The 25703-nt window shown below is 35.0% G+C and overlaps 1 long non-coding RNA gene and 1 pseudogene across 2 annotated transcripts; both read left to right on the forward strand.

Annotated features, from left to right (window-relative positions):
* Positions 1–9540: 9540 nt before the first annotated feature.
* LOC106773476 lies at positions 9541–14494 on the forward strand (annotated as a pseudogene).
* Positions 14495–21398: 6904 nt separating this feature from the next.
* LOC106773731 lies at positions 21399–24791 on the forward strand. Of its 2 annotated transcripts, XR_002669735.1 has the most exons (5): positions 21399–21613; positions 21677–21837; positions 22133–22294; positions 22486–23069; positions 24544–24791. It is a non-coding gene; the product is annotated as an uncharacterized LOC106773731 (long non-coding RNA). The 2 variants fall into 2 exon arrangements; XR_001376681.2 differs by having other exon boundaries at positions 21399–21837.
* Positions 24792–25703: the final 912 nt, after the last annotated feature.

Consider the following 25703-nt stretch of genomic DNA (forward strand, 5'->3'; position numbering starts at 1 on the left):
ATGCTTAGGCTCCAATCTACCAAGTTTAGGGTTATTTCTTCCATTCTTTCATCATATTTCATCTAGTTTCACCATGATTATGGTGAACTAAGCCCTAGGTTGTTGGGGAACAATGTAATCTTTTGAAACTCTCATATATCCAAATTCTTATTTATTTTATATGCTTGCATATGCTTGATTTATCAATTGTTGGGTTCTTCACCTTTGCTTAATGCTTTTATCGTTTAACTCATTCGGTAGATTTTGTTTGTCTTTATTGATACGGGGACGTACAGTAATGTCATGAACTGGTGTTGAATTCCTTGATTATGTTAATACCGCCTAGGAATAGGGGTAGGACGATCAATTGTATTTTGCTTCCGTTTATCATGCATTATTAATTGCTAGGGGAGGCTAGGGATAGCAAGCTGGTAATTAGTAATAGGCTCTTTTCACCAAGGGATTGAGTTAAGGGTAGACTAAGAAAGTTTGCATGACAATATGATAAATAAGCTAATTAAATAAGAAGAGTAGATATATGAAGGTGGATAAGATGAAATTGTAAACCCCGACAACTCCATTCATTCATAGTTTCTTTAAGCCAATTGAATCACTGTATTTGCATGTTTACTTTTGTTCTTTGCATTAACAACTCAACTTAATTCTTTTCTCAAGTCTTACGCGATTAGTTTACATGAAAAGTAAGGCCTAAAAGTCCTTTGGGAAACGATACTTGGACTTACCCATTTATATTACTTTATAACGACCTGGTACACTTGCTAGGGACTTAACAAGTTTTTGGCGCTGTTGCCGGGAACTCGTGGTTTAACTTAACTAGTAGTGTAAACTGATTAAGTTTGACTTGATTGTATATATTTGTCTTTTTATCTTTTTATCTTTTATTTTTTATATAAAAAGTGCTACTAGGGTTTGTGTTTCTTGTTCATGCAGCAGGAGACTAGATACACTAGGAGCAAGAAAAATGCACAACCTCTTCTTGAATGCTTAAGCAAGACAAGGGGGAGAAGGAGAGTCAGACGCCCATCTAGGGATTTGTTTCCTTTCCCTGAAAGATTACTATCACATTCACCAGCTAGAAGCACAGAGGAGATGGCTGACCGAACTCCTCCAAGACGCAGTTCTGTAGACCAATCTAATGATGTTGGCCCTTTCCATTTTAACAGCATAACCATGCCTACGGATCAAACGACCAACATGGTGATGAATCCAGCACTTATACACCTGGTGCAAAGCAACCAGTTTCACGGCCTGTCAAATGAGAACCCCTATGACCATTTGACCGCGTTTAGTGAAATCTGCAATATAGTGAAGATGGCAAGTGTATCAGATGATAGAGTGAGGCTTAACTTGTTCTCGTTCTCAATGGGAGGCAATGCTAAGACATGGCTTAATTCCTTCCCTGAAGGGACGTTTACTACATGGGAGACTATGGCTACAAAGTTCATCAACAAATATTTTCCACAGTCTAAAGTTACTCAGGGAAGACTAGAAATCTCATCATTCAAGCAAGGCATGGAAGAAACTCTAAGTCAAGCATGAGAGAGATTCAAAGGCTTGCTCAGGAAGACACCAGTTCACATGTTTAACAAGACAACCCTTGTTCTTGCTTACCTTGGTGGACTGAACATGTAGTTCAAGATGATGTTGGATGCCTCAGCTGAAGGTGATATCAAACAGAAGACTGAGGATGAAGCCTATGACTTGATAGAGAGTATGGCAGCTAATGGACAAGAAGCGTACAGTGAAAGTGGCGCACCAACACAAAAGAGAGGAGTCTTGCACTTACCTACAGATGATGCAATGCTAGCTCAGAATCATCTTTTGACCCAAAAGCTAGATACATTGACAAAGATCCTCTCACAACTTCCAAAGGAGATTCGCAATGTCTCCCAAACACAGCAGCTATGTGATTTCTGTGGTGGTGACCATATCAATGGTCAATGTGCTATACCTGAGGAGATGCAGCAGGAAGCTAATTACATGGGGAACCAATTCCAATACAGGCAAGGGAATTTCAACCAAGGCAATCCTAACCTGGGTTGGAAGAATCATCCGAGTATTGGTCAACAACAAAACAACCCATCAGGGCAAACAGGAGGCTTCAGGCAACAACAACCTTCTCCTTTGTGGTAGCAAATAAATCAATTGACAGAGAATGTTAGAGACTTTTCTAATAGATTTGACAAACTCTTGAAAGATTATGATTCTCAACATTCAAGTAATCAGACCAGCTTTAGATCTTTGGAGATGCAACTTGGCCAACTGTCAAAAATGGTTGGGATCACAGAAAAGAATCAGTCTAGGGTTAATACTGATATTAATCCTAAGGAAGAGTGTCATGTTGTTGTAGTAAGGGAAAAAGAAAAGCAGAGGTGGAAGTTATTAAGATTAGTAGTGATGAAGAAGAGGTAAGTGAGAGTGACAAGCTTGGTGAAGAAGAGGAAGAAGAACAGGGATTTAAAGAAGTTGAGAAAAGAAGAGATAGTCACAATGGACAGATGAGAGAAATATTCAGACATGTGACTATGGTTCCTATAGAAGAAAATCATCCTCAAATTCCTGTTTATTCTAAGAAAATTAATTATTACCTTGGAGAGGTGATAGATTTAGATGAAGAAGAACAGGAAGTTCTTGTGCAGCTGAGAAAGGAACATCATCCACCTAAAATGAAGGATCCAAGATTATTGATGTTTTCTCGGTGCTAACCACAACTTCAAGCACGAGTGGCTTGTAATCAACATATTTCTAGTTTTTGGCATTGTGATATAAGTGGGAGTTACTGTGAGCAGCACTCGTGGTTGTTTGTAGAAGATGAAGAATTGGGAGATGATGAATAATTATGCACATAGAGACCATTTAGATTAGAATTGATTTTTTTTTCGAGTTGAGAAAAAAATATGTTTTTGGCCTCTCTAAAAACTTTAGTTTCAGTCTTACAATTTTTTTTTTCAGAAATACATATTATTATAATTTTACAAGTTGTCAAATTCCACGTTTCAACTCTCACCATACCACGTGTTCAAAAATTGACACATCACCCTCCCGCCTATGCAAAAACTTAACACCGTTAAGTAAATTTAACGACAAAGACTCAATTGATTTAAATTAACACTTTTAAAGACTCAATTGGAGATTCTAATAAGTCGGGGATCAAACTGGGAAAAACCAAAATTAGTACTTTTAAAGATTCAATTGAAGATTCTAATAAGTCAAGGAACAAACTAGAAAAAGTCAACATACAAATAGAGACAATTAAAGGGTTTAAATCAAAAATTTATTAAAAATTAAATGCTTAACCACTCCAATCATATTTATAGGTTATACTCTAAGTTGAAGTCTTCTTCTTCTCTTTATAGAATATCCAAAGTGGAAGGAATTCCAGAAAGAAATAAGAATGATTATAAGAAAAAAAATAAGTGTTAAAATAGAAGTGATTGTCCATTTTGAAAAAATAGGAATACCATCACTGAAAAGGATATTTTACCAGTTAGAAGAATTAAAATTCCATAATTATGACTTAAGAAATCATTTATATTTGAAATTTATTCCCAAATCTATCATTATTCTCATTTTTTGTGCACTATAGTTCAGATATATTTATTCTCATTATAAACAATAGACGTTTTCTCAAAAATACACAAATTTTTATACCTTCTGTTTTGTATTTATACTATATTATAAATTATAAATATTTATTTTCGTTTTCTTTATGTACGAAAAATCTTATAATAACGCATTATAGCTAAATTTTGTAAAATTACTAAAATATATTCTTAACCATCAACTTATAGTAAATTAAAGGATAATTTGTCATTGTAATGTTATGAATTAATTTGATCTATTTTACACATTTAAATACTAAAATTTTCATTTTTACAATAACTAATAATTAAATAAGTGTTTCATACACAAAATTATTCTTTAGTAAAAGTTTATTATAAATACTTAATTAATTTAAAATAATACGTCTATAACAATATCACGTTAAACTCAATCAAAACAATCTATAACATAACTTATTTATAACTTTTTCGAAAGAGAAGTGATAAGAAATCATGTACTCTATCTAGCAAATCTTGATTTCTAGACGAGTTGAAGAGGTTGTGAATCTATATATTAGACTTCGGGTCCATTTAAAATAAAAAACTCTAGTAACAATATGATTAAAAAAAGTAATAAAGTAGGAAATAACTACTTTTATATTTGTAAATAAATTTCAATATTATCAATGAAGAGATAAACACATTAACGCTGTGTTCGTTTGGAGAGAATACATTATTCACGGCGATACGAGAGAACGGATTTGCGAGATGTGAGTTGTTCTCTTCAAACGATTTGCGCTGATTTGCGAAGATAAAAATCAGCTGATTTGCAGGATCTTACTGTTGAATGCATCTCGCTAGTTTGCGAGGATTTACGCTGATTCACTGCGGAAAGACCCTTGTGCCCCTGTTCTCCAACAGAAATAATTAATACATACAAATTAAATAACATACACATTGTGCAGAGAGTGACGACCAACAAGACTGTGATTTAAAGGAAGAGCACTGGCATGCATGGGAGAAGGAAGAACAGTGTTGATGATGATGACGGGGTAGATGCAGATGAGCAAACGTGGAAGAAGGGATTGAACAGGTGAAGAAGCTGCGTGTGCGAAGGAGTTCCAAACCAGGCGTATCCGGATACAAGGTTGGCGTATCTGGATCCAGCTTCTCCAACATTTTCTCCGGCAGTCCATCCACCTCCAATGGCGGTGCCACACCGCCCGCGCCATTATTCAACGGGAAGCCGCCATTGACACCGGTGTAGTGGCGTTGAAACTCGTCCTCGGTGAGATTGGAGAACTGCATGACGCCGTGGATGGCAGTGGGATCGAGCGCCTGGTTCTCCGCCGCTCTCAGCATGTTTCCTGCGAAAATCTCCAAACGTTGTAAATACTCTTCCCGCGTGGAGTAGTTCCTCCCGTAATTCTCCATGAAGACTTTGTCCTGGAGCTTCAACTTCTTGAAACGTGGTTTGGCAAGCAGAGGATAGGGTTAGAGGAAAGAGTGAAAGACGTGCGAAGCACGTGAGGCTATGACCTCACTTTGTTACATTTAAAAATAATTTTTTTACTCAATTATAATTTCTTTAATATTTAAAATTAATTTTAATTATTATTGATTAATTCCTCTCTTTATTAACATTCATACATTTAAATATAACATTAAAAAATAACATTTTATATTACTTTAATAACTAGGGATATTTTGGTAATCTTTAATTTCTACCAATTAAACTAATTTTTTAAATCTGTTACATCAATCAAATCTTACACTAATTCTCATAAACTTTACCCTCAAATTCACTCTCAATTACCCACAAATCTACCTAAAAAAACAACAAAAAAATTACCTTCAAATCCACTCAAATCCATTCAAATCATCTCCCCCAAATCATCTCCCACAAATCCATGCAAAAGAACACAGCCTTAAATGTTTCAAGTTTAAGTATCTCTTTAACTTAAGGATTTAGGTGAGAATTTGAGAATTGTGTGTTGAGAATCTATGTATGAGTTAAAGTTTCACATTGGATTGGATAAAAATGAGAAAGTAAATCACTATATAAATCTACTAATCCATTGTTTTAAAATTTTAGATAGAGAATAATGTCAATATCTGTACTAGAAAAAAAAAGATAGAAAATAAATAAAAAATAATGAACATAAATAGTTTACATATGCTAACTTATGATTACTAATTTAAATTATATGAAAATAGACTAAAATAGAACAATAGTTTGTCTAAACAAAAACAAAAGTACTTGAACTATATTTAGTAACTATTGCAATATTTTAAGTGTATTTTTTTTTTTAAATTTAAAATAAAACTTAATTATTTGAAGTGCATTTATTATGTAAATAAAAGTGAAGACTAAGAAAATTTATCGTTTCTTTTCAACTAAAATTCATACACAACTAAAATTCATACACACAAATTCATTTGCTAGCCATGATAATCATGATAACAAATAAATAAATTTATTTGTGTGGACATTGTCCAAATTCGTCACTGTTTTGACGAGAAATTTTTACATTGAGTATGAGTATATTTATAAGTAATACACATTTTTTTATTTCAATTGAATATGAGAATTAAGATAAGTATGTACATATTTATTTCACTTTTTTCCTTTTTCCATATCTAGCCAAATGGAGATGATTATGTATATAAAAAAAAGATTTAATTAAAATTTAAAAAATGAGAATAAAGAAACATTTAAAATATTTTTAAATTTGAATACTTATTTTCTTTTTATATCTTTTTAAAAATATTTTTAAATTTTATCAACTTTGTTTCATTAATTTTTGTAAATTTAGTAAATATGTTTGGTTGTCATCAAATTTTATTTTATACTTTAATTTAAAATGCATACAATTATAATTTTTTCTAAATATTTGATATTAAAAAAAATAGAATATGTTTTTTTATATTGAATATTGTTAGACCCATTAAAATGTCCAATTAAGTGGGATCCGGGTGGTAACGGGGGAAAGTATGAAATTTAGAAAGTGGAAGATAGGTGACTGCAGCAGATTGGATCGTCCGATTTTGGCGGTGGTATTTAAGTTGGGATTTCAAATTTCCAGCCACTTTCTGCATGCAACCTTCCTCCTCTACTTTCAGAACTACATTTCTCCTCATTCTCTCTAGCTTCTCTTTAAATTCCTTAGTCTCCTCTTCTCAAATTCTCATCCTTTTTACTTCCGATCACCAAACAGATCTTGTCTAAGCTTTCCTAGTGTAAAAGGCTTTCGTTTGCACCGATCAAATCGTCATTCGGTGTTGGTAAGTTCATCTTCTTCATGAGAAACATGTTTTCGGGCACATGCAAACCAAAGTTCTGGTTGCATGCGTTCATCAGTTTCATCTCCACAAAATCCTGATCATGTTTTGGTATTTTTGTCCTGTTCAATGGGTTATAGTTATTCTAGAAAAGGTTGGTGTTGAGGGAAACACATCCTGTTGTTGAGTGAGCATCTGTCCGGTCAAGAGGTAAGGGAAGCTTGTAATTTAATTATGATTTACTGGTTTGGATATGGTATGTTTGAATGATGGTGTTTGATGAATTGGTTGATCTGATGATATTGCATGTTTGTTTGAATGAATTAATGTTTGGTAAGTTATCAATAATTGGGTAGAAATAGGGTCATTCTTAACTCTGCTAAATTCTGCAGAAGTTTGTAATTGGGACCGAGGGTCATTTAGGACCGCTCGGTTTTCCTTTAGTACGTATGGTCTTGACTGAATTCTCTTCCGTTGGAGATTTCAGTTGATGACTGATCGATCTTCTATTGGTTAATGTTGAGCGTTCGGTTCAGTAAGGTTATATTGATTTTCTTACGAGTTAGTTAGTGAAGATATTCAAAATAAGTTAAGTTAGTTTCATTGTTGGTTTAATCGTATATGAAAAGAGTGCTTGGCATATTATTAATAATACTTCTTTAAATGAGTGTTAGGTCTTGTACTGACACTCGATCTCATGAAGAGCGTTCGGTCTATACTAACGCTCGGTCTTTTGAAGAGAACTTCATCCTATATAAAAATGTTCGGCCTAAATACATAGTGTTCGGTCCAACCCATTAGCGTTTGGTTTAAAGCAATAGTATTCGGTTTAAGCCAATAGTATTCGGCCTAAACTCTTATTATTCTGATTAAGTCAATAGGGATTGGTCTAAGACAATAGTATTTGTTATAGGTCACACAGGTTCAGTCTAATATTCGAGTGTTCGGTTTAGCTTTAGAATTTGATTGTTCAGATGTTCGACTTCAGGAACGTTCAATCATGTATACATATAAGGAGTGATCTTCCGTTCGGCCTAGTTCATAGAATTATGTTAAGCTCTTTCGTTCGGTTGTATTCGACTATGATGATTGGCTTACTGTTTGGTTTAATTTTACTTATGTATGTATATTGGATGAAGAAGGATGAGAATATTTCAAGTGGTATGAAAGAGAATTCCAAGGAGGAATGTCTCAGTATCTGGTTTTGGATTTGGTAAAGTATGAATATGGATAGTGAAATTCACGGTGTTCATCCTGAAATTATAATGATTACCAGTTCTCAAATAGAGATGGGTAAGTCATGTGGTGAGAATGGCAGGAGGCCCTAGTCTAAGGGGGGGGGGGGGGGTCCTTAGGTGAGGTATAACGGTTTAACCTCGGGTGGCAGCTGATGGGTTTCCAGTTACTACACCACCCGGGTGCACGAACGACCACAAACTACATTTTCATACAGTCTGGATAGTCAGTGTCGAAAGTGGTCGGTTATAATATTTCATATGTTCGGTCTTTGATTGTGATACTTGTATGAGAAATGCATGATTGAATATGTTGTTTTTTATTTTTAAATTGTTATGTTAAAACGTTATGTTGGATTTGATTAATTAAATTACATAAGCTTACCCTTATTTTCCTATCATGTTTGTATTTGTCTGTTCAGTTCTCTTCACTGCAATGATCATTCTATGAATGTGAGCAGAAGATATTGAAGACTCTTTGGAGGAAGCCCTGCAGAGCGAGCAGCCGGAAGATAGTGTAGGATCGTCTACTCAGTAGGTTATATGTATATATACTTGCGTTTTGTAGTCGTTCGGTTTTATTTGGTTTTGTAATACCATTCGGTAGGATTCCCTTTTGTAGCACCGTTCGGTCTAGGTGGTAAATTTGTATAAAACTTCTATTTTTTTTTTGTACAGTTTAAACTTTTATGGATATTTTATATCCTGTACTTATATTTATTTCAGTGTTCTATCATATTATTATTGATAACTCCTGGATATATGCATAGTTTTTAATCTATATTTATTGGGATGTTACAAATATTTAATAATATTATATTTTCTTTATCATAATTTTTTATTATTTTATAAAAATTAATGAATTGATATTAACATAATAAAATGACTAAAAAATTTTATACCCATGATAGTACACTAAACTCTTTTTTAATAACTTGATTTTAACATTGAGCGAAAAAAAGTTACTATTTCATAGTTTAGTTGATAACTATTTTTCTTTTAGTTTTTTCTATCTAACACTTTAATTTACATTTTTTTATCTATATTTCATATTTTAAATATAGATGTTTATTCTTGTCGTGGCGGTGACAGGTTGCAAGTTGACAGTCAAAGTATGCTTTTTCCAGTTCTAAATATGGCAACAAAGTCGTCCCATTGTTTAGATCTTCATAGTTCCATAGAGTTATATGTCTGAATGAAACAGTTGAGAACAAACTAAGTAAGAGAAAATGGTGGAAGATTCCATTTTTCATTACAGTAGAATCTAATGCAGACAATTAATTTGGATCATCACTGACTTTCCCATGCATGCATGGTGAAGATCAAAAATCACACGCACAAACTACGAAACTAAGAAAAAGGATTTGGAAAATCAAAAAGCTTTTTCCTCTATAAATGGACACCAAATATACAACATCAAACACAATCCATCATTATCCAAGTAAGCCATTAAAGCCAAGAAGGATAATAAACCAAAAACCATGTCAACTTTTAACTTGTTCATCACACTCTTAGTTTCTTTCTTAGTTTCTTCTTTCGTTTCTAGTTATTCTGGGAATGATGTTCAACTTTGGTGCAACCAAACCCCAAATCCTCAACCATGTGAGTATTTCTTAACCAACAGCCCCACTCACCAATACAAACAAATCAACCAAAAATCTGATTTCCTCCAACTTTCACTTCAACTTGTTCAAGAACGTGCACTTATAGCCCATGCAAACACTCTTTCACTGGCTTCAAAATTCCATAATCCACGTGAAACAGTTGCATGGACTGACTGTGTTGAACTTTATGAACAAACCATCCTTAAACTCAACAAAACCTTAGACCCTAACACCAAGAGCTCCCATGTTGATACTTAAACATGGCTCAGCACAACTCTCACTAACCTTGAGACATGCAAAGCTGGGTTCTACGAGCTTGGGGTTCAAGACTATGTTCTCTCTTTCATGTCCAACAATGTTACCCAATTGTTGAGCAACACTTTGGCTCTTAATAAGGTTGACTATGAAGAACCAAGTTACAAAGATGGGTTTCCAACATGGGTGAAGCCTGGTGACAGGAAATTGTTGCAAGCTTCTTCTCCAACTTCTAAGGCCAACATAGTGGTGGCAAAAGATGGTTCTGGAAAGTACACAGCAGTGAGTAATGCTGCACCAGTGAGTAGCAGCGGAAGGTATGTAATATACGTGAAGGGTGGAGAGTACAATGAACAAGTTAAGATAAAAGTAAAGAATATAATGCTGGTGGGGGATGGTATTGGAAAGACTATAATTACAGGTAACAAAAGTGTAGGAGGGGGCATCACAACCTTTCGTTCAGCCTGTTGGTTTTTTAGCAAAAATAATTTTGTATTATTGATTGTAAAATAATGAGAAACTTACAATATTTAAAACTTAAAAAATAACTATCCACTAATATTTGTATCCTAATTTTAATTCACTCCTTAAGAAACAGACTTTGATTCAATTAAAATCTCTTAATCCTGAACCGTGAATTCTAACATATAACTCTTCTTGATAACTTCAGTGTTAACTTTATTAGTATCTTTGGACTCCTTCTCTTCTTCATCTTTATAGTTTTGAAGGTCTTCCTCATACACCTCATTCCAATAACGTATTAAGTTTTTCCTGATTTGTCCATAGTCACCCATGATACGATCATGACCCTAGCATTATAGCTAGAATGGGCAACAAATACATCACTATGAAGGAGCATGTCCTCAGTCCTATTGACCTTTCTAATGAAAGAATTTGTTTTGCCTCCATGGAAAACTACAACCATATTGAGAAGGATCAAAACCAATGTTGCAGCCATTGCTGCAAAATAAAAGAAACTCTTTGCACCCAAAATATGATGAGGATGTCTTAGCTTCTTATGCCAGATTTTTGTCACATTTTCCTTGAATGAAAAAATAGTTTTCTCCTCCTCCAATGGTTTTAAAGCAAAGCTTTTACCTATCATTTTTACCTTGAACATATCTAGACCAACTGCATCTTTAATCGAGCAATTTTTTGTTTTCAAAAATAACTCTAAATCCTCTTTCAATAAATTGACCAACACTTAACAAATTTTGGTCAATTTCAGGAACGAAAAGAACGTCTGGAATAAATTTTGTGTCTGCATAGCTTGTAATTGCAACTGTCCCCTTTCCTTTTACTGAGATATAATTACCATTGCCTATTCTGACTTTGGTGACATCAATTAGCCTCATATCTCTAAAGAGTGCCTTGTCAAAGGTCATGTGGTTAGTACAACCACTATCAATTAGCCAAAATTCACTTGAAGCATCGGTTGAAAAACAGGTTACAACAAAAAGTTGATCTTCCTCCTATTCATTTGCAATTTAAGCATCTCCTGCTGCTGATTTTGGTTCTTGCATATGACAGATTCATGCCTAAGTTGATTGCACTTGGTGCATTTAGCGTCAGGCCTTCTCCAACAATTGAATGGAGGATGACCCATTTTATTGCAATGTTGACATGGAGGGTAGGATCCCTTCTTGACTCCTGTTTTGTTGTTGGCTAAATCTCTAGTAGGATTTTGATTCTTCTTATAAAAATTTTTCTTGTTGTTGTTTTGTGCATTCTCATGATGTTTGGCTTGTAAGGCTCCTTTAATGGAACCTTCTTGCCTCACGACTCTTCTTTGTTCTTGTGCCTGCAAAGCATTGAGAAGCTCTGCAAGAGTGATCTTGGAAAATCCTTAGTTTTCTAACGTGGTTATGGTGGCTTCAAATCTTTCAGGTACGGTAACCAGAATTTTTTCAACAATACGAGAGTTCTTAAATTCAGAACCAAGCAATCTTACTCTATTTTCTATGTTCATAAGCCTCTCAGAGTACTCCTTGATAGTTTCAAATTCCTTCATCTTCTGCAATTCAAAGTCTCTAATGAGATTCAACACCTTCATGCCTTTAATTCGATCATCTCCATCATATTCTTCTTTGAGATAATCCCATATGGCTTTGGCTGACTTTAGAGACATGATTCGAGTGAAAATGGTTAGTGCAACTGCAACAAAAAGGCACGCCTTTGCCTTAGCTTTTCTGGTTTATCCGTCCTTGTGATTCTTGATTTGAGCCATCGTTGGATTGTCATGTAGAATAGGAATTTCATAATCCTCTTCAACTGCCTCCCAAAGATCCATAGCTTCTAGGTAGGCTTCCATTCGTATCGCCCAAATTTGATAATTTTCACCATCAAAGACTGATGGTGCTATTGTTGAAAAATTTGAATCTCTTACTCATCCGATTTACCAATTACTTATTGATAAGAAAGAGTTATCCAAGGATTAAGCATTTAATATCATATATAACTTTTGCATCTGTTGTTGGAGATGGATTTATAGCACAAGACATCACGTTTAGAAACACTGCTGGTGTAGCAAATCACCAAGTTGTTGCATTGCGTTATGGATTAGACCTATCTATATTCTCACTAGTGCAGAATGAACTTTAGACGTCAGTTATTTTGGGCTTTTAACGTCACCTCATGAACTGACGTCTTTACGGGTGACGTTAATGGAATGTCGGATTTCTGTAGGTGCAACATCGCTATAGATGTCGGTTTAGGCCAAAGCTCGACGTCTAAGGGCACCCTAGACGTCGGTTCAGTGACACGTCCGACGGCTATAAAATCATCTAACATTGCATTACACGACGTTTATGGGCATTATAGACGTCGGTTATTACATTAACTGACGTCTATGAAGTGTTGTGTTTTGATGCGATTTTTCTCGTGTCTTTGGGTAGGGTAGTAGCACCTCCTTCCCTTGCTAGTTTCCTCGTAAGAAAAAATTACGTCTTTTGGATTTCTCATGGTATTTCAACCCAAAGACGAACCTGGGTCGTTGCCTGAGTCCACTCCGACCGCCAATGAAAAAGAATACAGTGACACCGTATTCTCACCGTTTTCTTTTTCATTGGCTGTGGGAATGGCTCTATGCAATAATCCAGGTTCGTCTTCGGGTTGGAATGCCATGAGAGATCCAAAAAAACGTAAGTTTTTCTTAGAAGAAAACTAGCAAAGGGAGAAGGTGCACTACGCTACCCAAAGACACAAGAAAAAACCGCACCAAAACACAACGAAAACACATTTTAATCAGTTCAAATAAAAGATAATACATCAAAGATTACTTTAATCGGATTAAAAGCAAGTTTAACCAAATCAAAAGAGACTAAACACACATGTAAATTCAATGAAACAGAGAGAAAAGCCAAGGAAGACGATGAAGTGCGGGAAACTGTTGGTTCGCAATCACTATTTTAACAAGAAATCAGTTATCGGTTTCACACAAGCCCGACGTCTATAATGGAAAAGACGTCAGTGAACTTACTAATCCGATGTCTTTCTTATTTAAAAATTAATATTCGCGGGGCTTAAAGACGTCGATTACTAAGGCCACTAATGTCTATATACGATTATAGATGTCGGTGTGGAGGCACCCGACGTCTATATGACGGAAAGGAATGACTTTTCCCCTGCCTGGCAAACATATAGACGTCGGGTATCTATTAACCGACATCTATAGCTTTGACAGGTAGGTGGATATCCATTAATGTCCGCCATATAGACGTCAATTTGGTAGGATCCAACGTCTACAAGGTAGAAAAAAGTGACTATTCACCAACCTAACAGACATATAGACGTCGGGGCTGTCCTAACTGATGTCTATATGTCTGACAAGTAGGTGAATAGCCATTAATTTTCGCCATATAGACGTCGGGCCACCTCCTAACTGACGTCTATATGACCAACTTATTTACGAAAATGCCACCAGTCATCAATATACATCGAGCTTACCCCTAACTGACATCTAAGGGGTGACGTTAATCAACGTTTTTGCATTGGTGTCTATAGATGCAACTTTGAAGTTTATTAAGACACGTTGTATGTGTATTCTGATAGACAGTTCTATAGAGAATGTGACATATATGGCACAGTTGACTTCATCTTTGGTAATGCTGTTGTGGTGTTCCAAAACTATAACCTATATGCAAGAAACCCTTCAAACAAAGTCAACACAGTCACTGATCAAGGAAGAAGCGATCCAAACCAAAATACTGGCATTTCTATTCACAATTCAAGGGTAACTACTGCCTCATATTTGAGTCCTGTTCAAAGCTCAATTAAGACCCTCCTCGGAAGGCCTTGGAAACAGTATTCAAGAACAATTTTCATTAAGAGTTATCTAGATGGTTTGATCAATGGAAAGGGATGGTTGGAATGGAGTGGTAACTTTGCATTAAGTAGTTTGTACTATGGAGAATACATGAACACAAGACGTGGTTCTTCAACAGCAAACAAAGTTAAATGGTTGGGATATCATGTTATCACAAGTGCTTCTCAAGCCTCACAATTCACTGTTTCCAATTTCATTACTGGAAAATCCTGGATACCTGCAACTAGTGTTCCTTTTACCTCTGGTCTTTGAACTTTTCTTATTTGTATTGTTTTCATTTACTATAATTTTGTTTCGTTTCAATATATGGTTGTTGTTTAATTTCTGAATGTTTCTTAATACAATAAGATATATCTTCATATAATGGATCAATAAATGTTATTTAGTTGTGTTGATTTCATTTTATTTTGTGTTAATGTTTTATTTACTTGAAGTTTTTTATATTGTATATTTTTCTAAAAATGTACATATTTTTTTATTCTTTATAAAAAAACACCAAAATCATATTAGTTTCAAAAAATATGGGAATAAATATGAAACTAATATTTGTAACAGTATGTTTATAATCTCTTATCCATCCTATTACTCGATACAATTTGGATTGTGGTATGTTAACAATTGATAATAATATTTTGAAAATGGTCATATGTCAACATGGTAGGGTCACTTAAAATAATTTTTTTTCATAAAAGCTGACGTGCAAAAGGTGTGCAGAGTTATTGAATTTTGATTCCAAAAATACCACTAATATTTTAATGGTGAAAATGGTGTTCATTCTCTCTCCACTGTCCATTTTCATTCTCCAACATGTGTGTTTTCTCTCCTTTCTCTCTCACGAAGAAAAATGACCATATGCTCTGACAAGGCAACCCAGTGAGACTTTGGTGAAGCAATGGAAAACTCCGATGACAAGGTATTTCCTTTCCCCTTCGCATTTTCCGTTTCCCCATTTCCTTTTCTCCTTAGCCATTTTCCATTTCCCCTTTACCATTTTTGATTTACCCTTTTTCCTTTCTAGTTCGTCCTTTGGTTATTAATTTATTTTTGATGCAGTTGTGTGTTTGATATTCTTTCAAAAAAAAGTTTATTAGTGCTTTAAATGGAAGATTGACCCCATAGCAGATGACCTTAATTGGAAAGACACCATTCAGTTGGTTTTCAGAATTGCTTGACATTGTTAAGCTTGGTAGGAATGTGTTGAATGAGTTATGTGTTAGATGGGTTGACTCTAGGGGTGGGTTTTGGTTTGGAGAAAAGTTTGTAGAATTCAAGGAAATGGATGTGTGCTTAGGGTTAGGGTTGAGTTTACTTGGTGATAAAATCGATTTAAATGAGCTTGTGGGATTTAGTGATTGTAAGAAACACTTTGGTCCTAGAAAGCATGATGTCAATGGTTTTATACAATGGAAACTTTTGTAAATTTTCAGGTGGTTGATGATGTTTTGGTGTTTCAACAGAAGAACTTTCTCATGTAATTGTTAAAGAAGTAGCTGGTACAAGTGGAGAGGATTTCAACGACCAAAAGGGAACACATACTAGCAGACGTAAAGAAGTTCTTATGCGTGGTTTAGAGGAATAAGAAATGCTAATTGAAGAACTCGAAGCTAAGGTTTTAGGTTTGAAGAAGTTGGTTGAACAAAAGAATGAAGATGAGGGTCGTGAAAAAGGCGAAGAAGGTTTTGGTAGAAGTGTTGGTCCTGCTGAATTTCCATCATTACACACGGAGTTGGTTTGAACAGTACGCAAGTTCAAGCAACCAACATCAACACTGGCTTCAAAGGAGAGAGAGGCATTTACATGGACAAAAGTAATATGGACAGGTGCATGAAGGAAGGACGATTTACGTTACAATTGTCGTGAGCTAAGAACCCCCTACGTCAGATACGGTCCAAAACAACAAGGATTTGTGCATTCAGTGTTTATTGACAATAGAAGATCATTGTAGATTTTGTAGATGTAAATGAATTACAAGAAATATTAGCAATGTTAATATGTATGTAGATTATTCCATTCATCATTGTCATTGTGTAATACATTAGTGATAAATGTGATTTGAACTCTTCTTTATCATCATTGGTGGTTGAAATATTTTGAATATAAAGATAGTGTCCAAAGTGATTTCAATTGATGATTGTGATAATTTGTGGAAATAATTTTTTGAGTAATTGATCATTCATCCATTTATAGACACAAATGAGTGAGTTTATTCATTAATTTTGGTATTTAGAGCATGAACAACATCTTATTACATTGAAATGTGGAGGAAAAAGCCCATATAAGTATTTAAACCAAGGTAGGTGAAGTCCATCACCATTTTTGCACAAGTCACATGTTGGAAATCGATTACAGGATCCCCATAATTGATTACCAAGTGTTGATTGCTTGTTTGTACAAAAAGATACATGTGACTCCCCAACTGGGAGAACGTGACTCCCCAGGGTCAGTTTTGTGTCCCTATGGGTGATTTTTTTCCATATTTTTTAGCATGGATGACTCATGTTGGTCATTGATGATGTCAAGTGCATCAAAATACAGTTTGCCCCACTTAGTTGTGGAAGAAAGAGCCCATATAGGTTTCTGAACCAAGGTAAGTGAAGTCCATGACCATTTTTGCCCAAGTCATGCCTTGTAATCATTACTAGAGACTGTTTTTTGATTTGTACAAAAGTTTACATGTAACTCCCTAATTGGGAAAGTTTGACTCCCTAGGGTCATTTTTTTTGTCCCTATGGAAGATATTTTCTATATTTTGCATGGATGACTCATGTTGGTCATCATTAATGGTGTCAAGTGCATCAAAACACAGTTTGCCCCACTCAATTGTGGAGGAAAAAGCCCATATTGGTTTTTGAACTAAGGTAGGTGAAGTCCATGACCATTTTTGCCCAAGTCATGCCTTGTAATCGTTACAGGACCTTGTAATCGATTACCATGGGTTTTTTTTCTAGTTTGTACAAAAAGTTATAGGTGACTTCCCAATTGGGAGAACTTGACTCCCCAGGGTCATTTTTTTGTCCCTATGGATGATTTTTCCATTCTTTTGCATGGATGACTCATGTTGGTCATCATTGATTGTGTTAAGTGCATCAAAACACAGTTTGCCCAACTTAATTGTGGAGGAAAAAGCCCATATAGGATTTTAAACTAGGGTAGGTCAAGTCCAAGACCATTTTTCCCAAGTCATGCTTTGTAATCGATTACAGGACCTTGTAATTGATTGCCAATGGGTCTTTTCTGGTTTGTACAAAATGTTATACATGACTCCCCAACAGGGAGAACTTGACTTCCCACCGTCATTTTTTTGTGATTTTTTCATTTTTTTTTTTGCATGGATGACTCATTTTAGTCATCATTGATGGTGTCAAGTGCAACAAAACACAGTTTGTCTCACTCAATTGTGGAAGAAAAAGTCCATATAGGTTTTTGAACCAAGGTATGTGAAGTCCATGACAATTTTTTCCCAAGTCATGCCTTGTAATGATTATAGGACCTTGTAATCGATTACCATGGGTTGTTCTCTAGTTTGTACAAAAAGGTTACTTGTGACTCCCCAACTAGGAGAACTTGACTCCCAGGCTCATTCTTTTGTCCCTATGGGTGATTTTTTTTATTTTTTTTTGCATGGATGACTCATATTTGTCATCATTGATTGTGTCAAGTGCATCAAAACACAATTTGTCCCACTTAATTGTGGAGGAAAAAGCCCATAGCAATTTTTAAACCAAGGTGTAGGTCAAGTCCATGACCATTTTTGCCCATGTCCTGCCTTGTAATCGATTACAGGACCTTGTAATCGATTACCAAGGGTTGTTTTCTGGTTTGTACATAAATTTATGCGTGACTCCCTAAAGTCATTTTTTTTTGTTCCTATGGTGATTTTTTTTTTTTCCATTTTTTTGCATGGGTGACTCATGTTGGTTATCATTGATGGTATCAAGTGCATCAAAACACAGTTTGTCCCACTCAAACGTGGAGGAAAAAGCCCATATAGGTTTTTGAACGAAGGTAGGTGAAGTCCATGACCATTTTTTGTGTCCCGTTGGGTGATTTTGAGAGTGTTTTTATGTTATTTATTCCATTGTTTTAGATGGATGACTGAGTGTTAACACTCTAGCAAGTGTACCAGATCGTTTCAAGTAATATAATTGGTAAACCCAATATCGTTCTTCCCAAGGAACTCGAAGGCCTTATCATTCAGGTAAAGTGAAATCGTAAGACTTGCAAAGAGAAATTAATTGGTTTGGATGCAAGAAACAACAAATAAACATGCAAATGCGATTAATAAAATTGACGAGAAAAAGACTATGGATGAATGGAGTTGTTGGGGTTTACATTTTCATCTTATCCACTCTCTCTTATCTACTCCTCATATTTAATTTGCCTTGTTATCTAATTGTCATGCAAACTTTCTTAGTGTACCCTTAACCCAATCCTTCCGCGAAAAGAGCCTATTATTAATTACAGGCTTGCTATCCCTAGCCTCCCCTAGTAACTAATAATGCATTATAAACAACAGCGAAAACAATTGATCATCCTACCCCCTATCCCTAGGTGGTATTGCTTAATCAAGGAACTTCCCCCAGTTCATGACAGTACTATACGTTCCCGTACCAATAAAGACAAACAACAATTATCGAATGAGTTAAACGATAAAAGCATTAAGCGCAAGTGAGAAACCCAACAATTGATAATCAAAGCATACGACAAGCATATAAATAAAAAAGAGTTTCAATAAAAGAGAGTTTCAAAAGATTACATTGCTCCCCAACAACAAAAGGGTTTAGTTCACCATGGTGAACTTAGATGAAAAATGATGGAAGAATGGAAAAGCAAACCCTAGATTGGACAAAAAGGTGCCTAAGCATCCAAGAGATCTTCTCCAAGGAGTGAAAATTAGGTCTGGCCACGCTCTTCTGTCAAAAGAATGCATCTAAACTCGCAATAGGGCTATTTATAGCTGAGGAGCGTCACAAAATTTAGGCCCAGGCCCAGCAGACAACCGCCCAACGTCACACTTTTGGCGCCCGGCGGTTTCCTCATCATCGCGCCACCGCCCGATGGTGAATTGTTCCACCCGACGGTTTGCCCCTAGTCGCAAAACCGCTTGGCTAGGCTCCTGACAGTGGGTCCTCGTCGCATTTGGCCGCCTAGCGGTGAATTTTGGCACTAGGCGGTTTCTAAACTCTTCTTTTCTTCATGTTTCTTCTTCTAACTTGAGTCTAAGACCTTCCATCTTCAATCCCATTCTTCATTTTCATTAAAAATGCTGCAAAACAATGCAAAACAAGCATAATATCTCTAGAAACAACTTTTGACTCTGAACTGACTCAATTTACGAATTTTGCTTGATTCTAAGCTCATTCTAAGCCTTAAAGGGTGTAATTTGGTCTCAAATGAAGTATGAAAATAATTGTTTTTCAACTGTTATCACAACCCCAAACTTAGAACTTTGCTTGTCCTCAAGCAAATAAAACAAAACTTGGCTTTCCATTTTTTCATCCAATAGTTCAACACTCCTAAAATTCATGACAAGAACTACTCAATTTCAGATTTTCAGTGGAATCAAATCAAGATGCATGCATGCTTTCAATTCAATTCAATTCACATGATCACATAGTTCTCAACAAATGTAAGCATGAAAGCATGACCAATCCACTAAGCAAAGATGTAAGCATGAAATTTATCAATTCTCACCAAGCAAGTGTTTCACTCAATCACTCAAGTGTTTAAGGTAACACTCCAACTCTCTGTTATTCACAAGTCACATGAAACAAAATTGCCATTCATCTCAAACAATCCAAATCTTCACATGCAAATGTCATCATAAGGACTTTTCTAATGCTTGTATTGAGGCTGGGCTAACAAGAAAAATTGGTTTTTCTTGAATGCAAAATCCTTGAGTTAAGAGAGCTCCAATAATATTCAACATTTAAGCACAACTTTCTACCTCGCCAATCTCACTTATTCCCAACTTCTTCCCTTTTCTTTTATTTTTACATTGAGCTCATCTTCATGCTTTTCTTCTTTTCTTTTCTTTTTCTCATGCATTTTTCTTTCTCAACATTTGAGCTCAATGCTTTTCAATTGCCTTTCAATTTCCCCCATACAACCCCAAACTTGAACCTTTCCAACACATACAGTTAAGCTCAACCCAACTCAAGGGAAAAAATTTCAAATCAAGGGTTCTCATCCTGTTTAAGGCTAAGGTTCAAAAAGGGTATAATATTTCGAGCACTTTGGGTGAAAATTTGGCTAGAGAAGGGTTTTCAAAAATGGCCTTGATCATATGNCATTCACATGCAATTCAATCAATCATCAAGATTAAGGCAATATCATTCGTGTTTTCCTGTGAACAATACATACAACAATAAAAACTCTGGAGCTCAATACCTCACACAACATGCTTTCTCACACATCATTCATTCATACACCCTACTTAGCATCATAGCCACAATCATAATTTATCACACATTTGTTCACAGAGTTAGTGAACGTTTTTCCTAGATGTCAACATGCAACACAAGTCAACTATCATCCACATCCAATCATCATCAAATAGACTAATCATGCATGTTATTCAGTCAAACATTGTCAGAAAATACAAATTCAACCTATTCTAGGAATTCAAAGTACAAAAGTGCAAGAAAAATAAAACCCTGTCTACAAATAGATGCCCTCAATCATCCCATGCTATCATCTGATTCCTCCTGGCTCCCATCATTAGCATCCTCATCTATGTTTGGTGCTGCAGCAGCACCAGACTCACTGCTTTTTGCCTGCTCTTAAGGCTAAGCCACTGTTGCATGAAACTCATCCATGGTCCACCAATGTACTGGTGACTGATCCACTACTACAGAATTGATCATAGATTGCGCTCAATAGATTGTGTTTTTTTAAATAAGCGTTATCTATGATAATGCAGTATAATAGATAGTGTTTATTTAAATAAGCATTATCTATTACTTAGACAATACATAGCGTTTTTAAAAACAATGCTATCTATAGATAATTAATATTATTTTTTTAATTCATAATTTAAAATTGACATATAAATAGCATGTTTTTAGAAAAACGATGTCTATCTCAACACAATAGATAACTCTTTTTTTACGTTTAAAAAAATTATGAGTTTGCGTGCTTTTTTTTCCCTCCAGTTTCTTGCGTTCCCCCGTTTCTTTTCACTATCAACCAAAATTTCCCCTTTTACCCTAAATTTCATATTCATCAAACCCATTGTCCCAATTTCATTTCCGCTCAAATTTCACGCTTTCTTCCTAAACCTGCAATGGTGAAACAAGTCACTGCTGTGTTGGTGGAGCAAGTCGATCGCAGCAGCAATATTTAATATGTTACCATTAAAGCTTCTTTCCGGTGAGTACCTAGTTGTTCTTCTTTCTCAATTTTATTTTTTCTCTTACTCGAACCAAACCCTAGAACCGTGAGTGAAGATTGGGAGCGGACAAGAGTGGAGTTGTTATTGCAGGAATGGTAAAGTGAGGAGTGTAAAGAAGAAGGACAGCGCGAGAAGCCCCACTTACCATCGTTCCCTTCTTCCTCATCTTTCACGTCCAAGAAATCCCATTCCTTTGCTCTAGGTTCACTTTCGCTTTCTCAATTTCACTCATTAATTCCGCTTCTTATGTATTTCGTACGTTCGTGCATTTGCTTCACCCTATGTTGGTAGGTTCTGCGTTCATTCTTTCGTTCTCATTTGAAAATCTTTTGGATTGAGATTGCGAGTATACCGTTTCGTTCGAATTATAAAGTGTTTCTTAGTCATATGAAAGTGTTTCTTTTAGCTTAAGGATTGACAAAAATACCTAAGTACCAAGTTCGCGATTGATGGCATGATTTTAACTAGATGTTTTTGCTGTGAATGAGGCTATGCAGGCAATGCAGGGTAAGGGTTCACTCTGCAATTGATCAGCTCTTGCTATATCAAAGATTGAAGAAAGCAAAGAAAGAGAAAGGTTATACCGCCAAAGAATGTATCAATAAAATGGTTCTCTGTGTTGTTGGAAAATGGAGCTCTATATACCGCAGCGTCACCAGGTAAGGTTCAATTTTGATGAAATGAATGGGCCTCTTGTAGTGGTGGGATAGGTGTGATCTTTCACAGTTTTGATGATTTTTCACTCAAGTTTGAAGATTTAGACTGTAATGAATTTGGTGTTGTGTCTATGTAAAACATGTTTTCTTGCCAATTATATACCTTGATTCTTATATATGATCTTCTATCACAGGTTGTTGTGTTAAAAACATGGCTAAGCCTTCCACTCTTGAAAAGACCCTTCTAAACGGTGACTCCAGTACAAGAAGCAACTCTGATACCATTAAGACAAAAGGAAATGAAAATTTACGCTGAAATTCAAATGCTGGATTTTTTAATATTCTCACTTTCTCGTGGATCAGTCCATTAATAACATTAGGCAATGAGAGGACTTTAAACCATGAGGATATCCCACTTTAAACTATGGGATTTTTCAAACTTTTAGAAGCAAACTAGAGTCAGAGTGTGGTAGTGTTAGGAATGTGACAACTCTTAATCTGGCCAAGGTTTTATTCTTGTGGACATGGCAAGGGATCTTCCTATCAGGTTTATTTGCATTTTTGATGTGTGCCTCTTATGTAGGACCCTTTCTTATTGATATCCTTGTTCAATACCTCAATGGAGAACACATGTTTAAAAATGAAGGATATGTTTTGACTGCGACATTTGTTGCTGCAAAGCTTTTGGAGAGTCTTGCAGACAGGCATTGCATGTTCAGGTTCCAGCAGTATGGGGTTCAAATTCAATCCAAGTTGGTGGCAATGATATATGCTAAAGGTTTGTTTCTTTCATGTCAATCAATGGAGGTTCATAGGTATTGAATACCTTAAACAACTTCTGCTCCAAGTACAGGTCGTTATAAAACCAATTTTTACTGTTGTTGGACTTTATTTCACGCATAGTTAGATCTCTTACGTTGATTGCTGCACTTGGTTTATTTTTCGAAAGCTTGGAGCACTTTATTGTTCACCCTAAATTGTCCATCCTATCATCCCAAATAGTGCAGGATTTTTAATTCTGCCCATTTTGTTTCCGTGAGTTTGGACTAATACAATTAGCTTTAAAAAAAATAATTACACATGATGCGACACCTTGTCTATCCACTTTTGTAAGTTTTTGGATCATACCAAAATTGGTCTTGCTCATTCACCATTATAACTTGCCAATATCCCTACACTTGCCAATATCTCTACCAATTCTCATTTTCTGTTAGTGCCAATTTTTATTCCGTTTTTCCTTAATGGTAAGACTTTTAGCTAGAAAAAGTATAAACTAATTGTGTAGATCCTTGATATTTTAGTCTTTTCATCAAGTGAATCTTAGGATTATGGATTAAATATCTTGCATTTGTAACATAAAAAAGTTAAATAAATTCCTGTAAGCTAAAATGAATTTATACAGTTAAATTTTTAGAAAAAAAAAGTAAGAGGGGTTTTATAAAACTTAACTAATTCTTAATTTTTTATTACTGAAAAAATAGTTACTTGACAAGACAGAATAGATATTTTATTTTTAACAAATAGCTACCAATTACTATCCCATTATCACACCTTATACATTAAGTCTAATTAAAAATATAATTTTCTTTATCCCATTATGCATCCTTTAGATACCTGTTACGTGAAAGACTAGACCACAATGACAGATTTGGTTCTGGACAACTGAATTAATATACTCTTTTGTATAAAATAAATAGTGAACAGGCAAAAATTCATATTTTAGTGTAGCTAAAATTCTGCACATGCCAATAGTTTAGTGTAGTTGCCTTGGACCCTCCATGGTTCGATTAAAATTTGCTTTTCTTGCATCAAGTTGTTTTTCATGTATACACCTTTCATGTAAAAGATTATGCTTCGGTTAACGATTGAATTAGCTTTTTTGCTGGACAATTTGAATCCTTAAAAGTTGGTGCAGAATTCTACAAATTTTGCCAATTTCAGCTATTGCAATTTCAGCTTTTTTGTGAAAGTATGTTCGTGTCAACAAGTTTAGGACAAATGTGTAAGTAATATATTTTTATATTGTATTTGTGTGTGTGAAAACATTACTTATTATAAGAGTTTAAACTTGTACATGGTATATAGTTGTTTGTTACCATGCATTAAATTTGTTTGTAGTTTACTGGAGTTTTGGTTTGCTATTATGTTCAGATTATAAAGATGTTTTCTACGTTGTAGTTATTTTCATTGTCATAATTAATTTGTAGTAAAAATTCAATTAACTAATTTTATATTATTTTTCTTTCTTGCAGTATTTTTTTAGTTGCAGATGTCAACAATATCGTGACAATCAAATAATTGAAGTTAGGGAAGATTGGTGCTTACATGTAATTAGTATATGTTTATAGGTTATGTTATAGTGATATACATGCTTATAGGTACAAATAGGATATATATGTTATAGTTTTATATATTGTCTTATAAAGTAATGTCATGTCATGAAACGTACTAGACGACTCAACGATTATTTTTGAAATATTATTGTACCAATAGTTTTTATTCATACTAATGAACATTCTGTTTGAAACTTTTGTCATATTGTTATCAATATTTTATATTTTTTTTTGTATATAATAGAACCAACAGGTAGTGTGAGTTTGTACATAATAGAACCAATATTTTATATTTTCTTTTTAAAAAATATTTTATATTTTTGAAATATTTTATATTTTTTGAAATATTTTATTCTAATTTTTTTTTTTTAAATTTAGACCTATAGATAGTGCTTTTTTAAATAAGCGCTATCTATTGTCAGCCACCAATAAATAGTGCTTTTTTGAAAAAGCGTTGTCTATTGGTGGCTGACAATAGATAGCTTTTTTTTAGAAGCGTTATCTATTTCTATCTATTAATAGATAGCGCTTAAAAAGCACTATCTATGATTAAAAAAAAAAAAGCGCTATCTATGTAGATTTTTGTAGTAGTGATCATACAATCCGACTATCATCTCAACAGTCGCTATCTGCCCCCTGTGAAGGGCCTCCATCCTAGACTTCAGCATGGACATGGACCTGTAGATGTCTCTCATCGGGAATGGCTCGGCATGTTGTGCTGGTGCATCATCAAGCACCTGCTCCTGCTGTGCTGCAGCTCTCCTTGGACATCTCCTGGGTACTGCTCCTGTGAAATGCGAAATGCAAAGAAGGGTTTCAAAGTGAAAAATTTGGAAAACCGCTCAGCTTTTAAGAAAAGCCGTGACCATCAGTACCGCAACCGCTCAGCGGTCTGCGGTTAATTTCACTTCTTCTTCTTTTGCTTTATTTTGAGTAATCTTTCCTTATAGCACTCAATTTCAACTTTAAAGTTTTCAAATATATGCATTTTCCCTCTCAGATGCAACAATTAAACATGCAATGCACTTAACACAAGATTAAAAACAAATCAATCAACTGGGTTGCCTCCCAGGTAGCGT

This window comes from Vigna radiata, chromosome 9 (assembly GCF_000741045.1).
Source record: "Vigna radiata var. radiata cultivar VC1973A chromosome 9, Vradiata_ver6, whole genome shotgun sequence".
NCBI classification, from domain to species: domain Eukaryota; kingdom Viridiplantae; phylum Streptophyta; class Magnoliopsida; order Fabales; family Fabaceae; genus Vigna; species Vigna radiata.